This window comes from Fukomys damarensis, unplaced genomic scaffold (genome assembly GCF_012274545.1).
Source record: "Fukomys damarensis isolate Sample0158 unplaced genomic scaffold, DMR_v1.0_HiC HiC_scaffold_11, whole genome shotgun sequence".
Taxonomy (NCBI): Eukaryota; Metazoa; Chordata; class Mammalia; order Rodentia; family Bathyergidae; genus Fukomys; species Fukomys damarensis.
This window is the reverse complement of record NW_022900923.1, coordinates 38816158-38821723: the sequence shown is the minus strand read 5'-3', so window position 1 is coordinate 38821723 and position 5566 is coordinate 38816158. Positions and strand designations below refer to the sequence as shown.

Genomic DNA, 5566 nt, shown 5'->3' with positions numbered 1-5566 from the left:
AGTCACAGTGCCACATGTACTTTTTTTTTCGGGGGGGTGGGGTACTGGATATTAAACCCAGGACCTTTCCTCTGAGTTACATCCCCAACCATTTTTCTAATTAATAATTTTAAAAATTTTCAACATTATCTTACTGTCTCTAAATTGCCCTGGCTTGTTTAAATTTTTGATCTTCCTGTCTCAGCTTCCCAGAGTGCTGAGATTACACGTGTGCACCACCATGTCCAGTTCATTCTTTGAATTCCATTTTCTAGTGTGTTTTTTTCTGTTTCTTCATGTCTACTATTGCTATTTGTTCGGCTTTTGTTAACACTGAAAAATCCCTCTCGCTATTAAACAGTGTCTTTTATATTTTAAATTATTGATACATTCACACACTTTTTCTGGGTTCTTGCATGTTTTCTAGTCCTCTCCCACCTTTTTCTGTTACGGTTCAATCACAAAATTTTCTCTCTGGTGATATAGGCTTACATCTATACCTCCTGTGATGGATAATTTTAGTATACGTGCCGCCCAATCCAGCGTGCATGATGTTTAATCTCCACTATCAACTTGACTGGACTGAGCAATGTCTAAAATATTGGTAAAGAACACTTCCGGGTGTGTACCTGAGGCTGTTTCCAGGCAGGATTGGCACGCAAGTCACCGGACCAAGGAAAGATCAACCTCGAGTGTGGCGGTGCTCTCAAATAGGCCGAGGACCCGGATGGAGCAAAGGCAAAGCGGAAGTTCACAAATGCGCAGGCGTGGTTCTTCTTGGAGTTGGGGTGCTGCTAGGCGTGAACCCGGAGCTCTTGGGCCTTCAGTCTTTGAATATTCGCTTGCAGCGGTGACTCTGCAGGGACGCAGAAGAAGATGGGGCTGCATCACTGGTGCCGCTTGTTCTGAGGCCGTCAGCATCTCTGTCTGAGGCGTGCCGTGCAGACTGCCAGCTTGGGATCTGCCAGCCTCTGACCGTGTAAGCCAATCAGTCCAGTCTGTTTACTATTTTTACAGGAGTCAAATCTTGGATTGTATGTGACTTGGCCTGTGAGTGTTCTGCAAGGCGAGCAAACATTTCTAAGAAATTTTAAGTCGAGAAACCAGCGATAATTGTAGTACGTCAGGTCAGGCCGAGGTCACAGGGTCACAACTGCTTCTTTCTGTTTTGATATACAAGAGCTTTGGGGTTATGAGCAGAACGAATTATTCTTCCATATCACGGCTTTATTGCGTACGCAATGCCTTCCATTGTTTTTGTTCCTCTAGAAGACTCAAACAAGCTCGTACCCACCCCCGAGGGGGGGGGGGATTGAGTACCTGGCCTTTGCGTCCAGCTACATCCTCAGCCTTTTTTGTTTTTTGCTTTAAGACAGGGTCTTGCTAAATTGAGTTATCCAGGCTGGGCCGGAACTTGTGATCCTTCTACCTCAGCCTCCTGCAGTTCTGGAATTACAAGTGAATGCCGCCGTGCCTGGCTCGTTGCTATTAAATTTTTACTTTAATCTTTAGCCCATAAATAGATTCCTAGCAACCTAGATAATATCTGTTTCTCCCCTACGCCCCCGGCAAGTTGCTATTAACTACCCTGCCCTGGCTCAAATACTAATTGTACTGAACTTTAATTTACATTCAATTTTAAGTAGATTTTAGGTGTAAACCTTGATGTGTTTTGACAAATGAACATGAACACTGTCAGGCAAAAATACATTTTATAAATTATCTACCCTAAAAGTTTTCTACGGCTTCTTTGTCATCAGTTTACCGCCCTCCTCAGATTACCGCATACTTGATTTTGGCTCGTACATAAATTTGTTTTACCTGTCTAAGAATTTTATATCTAAATGAATAATATAGTATGTACTCTAGTGTCTTTGCTTAGCATAGTAGTTTTAGATCATACTGTTTTGTATAACTATTCGTTAATTTTTAAGTATTGTATTTTTGACTCAAGATTTGTTCATTTTTGATATTTTGATTTTTCCTAGGGTTTGACAACTATAAACTATATATATATATATATATATATATATATATATACACATACATACATATACGTAATTTATATGTATAATTTAGATATATTTCCTATACCAGCAGGCATATATATTTTTTCATTTATCTTGAGAGTGGAATTGGTGGATAAATGGACATATTATAAAAGACCAAAGTGGCTGTGACATTTTATACTCTCACCAGCAAAGTATTCAATGTGATAATATTTTTGGTTCCTTCATATCCGTGTCAAGATTTGGTGTTTTAATTTTTTTTATAGTTGTCCTAGTAGATGTATGATGTCATCACAGTTGACAATTTCCTTAATTTAGTTGTCTTCTTACTGTGTATACATTCTACTGAATTGTGACAGTTGAGGGTTCTTGATAGGAGTCTTTACTGGGCCATTTGGATTGCATTTGCTTCTTCGTCTATTATTTGTTTCTCCTTGTCTTAATTGTGACTTTTCGAATTTTTTAGTATGGTAATGCCCAGTTTATTAGTTTTGACTTTATAGTAATCATTTGATGAACAAACTTTATATTTAACCTGATTTTAAAAGGCTTTTTCTCTCATGTTAATGTTTTAGAAGTTTTATGGTTTTTCATTTATGTCCATGGGTCATTTCTAATTAATTTTTTATGTACAGTGTGAGGTAAGGGGCAAGGTTTATTTTTTTCCACGTGGGTATTCAGTCATTCCAACATCAGTTGTTAAAAAGACCATTTGTGCTCCTACTCAATTACCTTGTCAACTGTTTTGAAAATCAATATACATGTTAATTTGCTTCCAGATTCTTTGTTAATCTATGTATTATCCTTACTCTGAAAGCACACAGTGCTGATTGTTATAACTTTATAATAAATAAGGAAAAGGTAGTGGGACTCTTCCACATTAATTCCTTTAAAATTCTTTTAAACTATTCAAAATCTCTAACATATTCCACATAAATTGGGGAATTGTCATTTCAGTTGATTCTACACAAAAAAGTTGTATTGGATCAAGGATTTTGGAGAAATTATATTTTAATAATATAGTTTTATTAAAGTAATCTTAGTATAATCTCTAATCATCATATAACTTATCATTTATTTAGTTTCTTTAAAGTCGTGTTTTTCAATATAGAATTCCTATGTTTTTTTCTTAATGTATCTGTAAGAATTTTATATTTTATATTCTATTATTCATGGAATTGTTTTATAAAAATTTTATTTCCAATTTTTTGTTAGAACATCAAAAAACTAGCCTTTGTTTATTGACTTTATATTCTGTGATCTTACTGAATTCACTTACTAGTTATAACAGCTGTTTGCAGATTTCTTAGGATTTTCTACATACTATATATAATCATGTTGTATGCATATAATGAAAATTTTTCTTCTTTTTCTCCAATCTGAAAATTTTTCTTTTTCTTCTTTTGGTCTTACTGTCCTAGGGCATCCAATGCAATTCTTTCTAGCAATGATGAAGAGGAACATTCTTATTTTCCTAATCTTAGTATTTTCATCTTTAAATATTAATTAGTTATAGATAATCTTTCTGTGGTTGAGGTAAATCCTTTCTATTTCTAATTTATTATTTCTTCTGAAAGTCTAATTTTGTATCAATCCCACATAGTATATTTTTGGTTTCAGATATTTTATTCAGTCATAGTAGTTCCATATAGGTATTTTTTGTTTGTTTATTTGTTTGTTTTGTTTTTGGTACCGGAGATTGAACTCAGGACCTAGCACTTGAGAAGCAGGCAGCAGAACCACTGAGCTAAATCCCCAGCCCCATTTAGGCATTTTTTAGTCTTTCATTTTCCCACAATTATATTTTTCTTTTCCTTTAAATCCTTGAAATATTTTCTAAGAGTTGTTCACTTTCATTATATTTCATTCTGTTACTAGTGATCAGTTTTCCTCCTGGTTAAAGTGAATCCCATTTATTTCATCTACTAAAAGTTTTGATCAAATGTTGGAATCATGAATGCTATGTTATTGAAGTTCTAGATGTTCTCCTTTAATGGTCTACATGTCTTAGTTTGTTTGGTAGCCAGTTAATTTAATTGCAGGGTAACCTAATTTTTGAGGCTCATTTTAAAGTTTATTTTAGGGAAGGTTTTGTAGTAGAGTTTACTTTAGAGGTAGTTTAGCCCTACTAAAATGTTCTTTATGGTGTCCCTTTGTGAATGGACGGGGATTTCAATAAGTATTCCTCACTTTGGCTGCTCAGAATTAAAACAATTTACGATCTTGTTTCAGTTCTGAAAAATATTAAGCTACGGTTTCCAGTAGTTGTTTCTTCACTGGTTAGTTCTTTGTTTCTCATCATATAGTCCTATGTATGCTTAGCTTGTTGTACAGCCAAAGATTTAAGGGAACATCTATGCAGATTTCTGGTGTGTGTGTGTGTGTAGATGTGTGTGTGTGTGTGTGTGTGTGTGTGTATATGTATATGTGTGTGTGTGTGTGTGTGCGCGTGCACGCGTATGAGCCTTTCTGTTCAGGTACTCTGGCTTTTACTTTTCAGACATCTTTGCCTTTCCAAACCACGGTTTCTGCATCTTCTTCTGTGATTGGCTTATATCCCCTTTTTTTGTAGTTTGGAAAGCCTGAGAACTATTTTGTTTTTCATTCTCTCTTAGTAATGAAAGACTTGTGAGGCTTCTTGTTCAATGACTTTAAACACTTGTTTCAAATTTAGTGCAGATTTCCAATTATGTCTTATATGACAAATCTGGTAGCAGTTACTTCATCATAGCTAGAGGTGAAAATTAATGTTAATCTCAAAAAATATAATTTTAATGATATTGAAAATTTAATACCCATTTGGGGAATAAAAAAGCTCACTGAACAATTCAATTGGATAGCAATTTATTAATATAGTATATGTTTATAGAAAAGAGACAAGACTGTAAATACATTTAATAATTGGGGGATTGGTGGCATAATTTTTGCCTTCACTATCTTTATAAATTTGCAATAATTTATATACATTTAGCTTTCAATTAGAAAGATGACATTTTAAAAGTTGTTTAATGTAGAATATATTATGATTATCTCCAGTCCTTGTACACCACTCACTTTTTAATACATCCCATTAAGTGGCATTAAATAAATGCTTGTTGATTTCATTTGTTAAGTTTAGGGGGCCTTTGTCTATGTGTCACACATAAAAATTAGAATAATTGTTAATTTAAGACAATAATGCTCATGTAATTTAGAGTTGAAGGGAATCTGGTTGAATTCCTGTATATAGCTTATATTTAATGAGGTAAAGTGAGGTGACCGAAGTCGGATAGGTAATTAATGGCAGAATGAGGGCTAATTTCCATTGTGGGAATTTTTTGATAGTACAACATACTGTTTATTCTTTGAAGAAGTCTTGAGGTTAATAAGCCATTACAAAATCAAACATTTAGGTGTTCATTGAAATGAGATCAATAACAGAAGTTTGATGCTAGTAGATATCTTAGATTATATAACTGGGCAGCAAATTATGTTTTTCAGTGTTGAGACAAAATTAAGAAAGCATTTCCTATTAAGAGTGTACATTTGTCCCAAGTTCAATCCCTGGTACCAAAAGAAAAAAAAAAAAAAAAAAAAGG

General features: G+C 34.2%; 1 long non-coding RNA gene across 1 annotated transcript in view; it reads left to right on the top strand.

The window, feature by feature from the left end:
• The first annotated feature begins 886 nt into the window (after positions 1 to 886).
• Positions 887 to 5566, top strand: part of LOC104869993 — an 86939-nt gene continuing 82259 nt past the window's right edge. The window contains exon 1 of the long non-coding RNA XR_782428.1: positions 887 to 958. This is a non-coding gene — a long non-coding RNA (uncharacterized LOC104869993). The remainder of the gene's footprint in view (positions 959 to 5566) is intronic.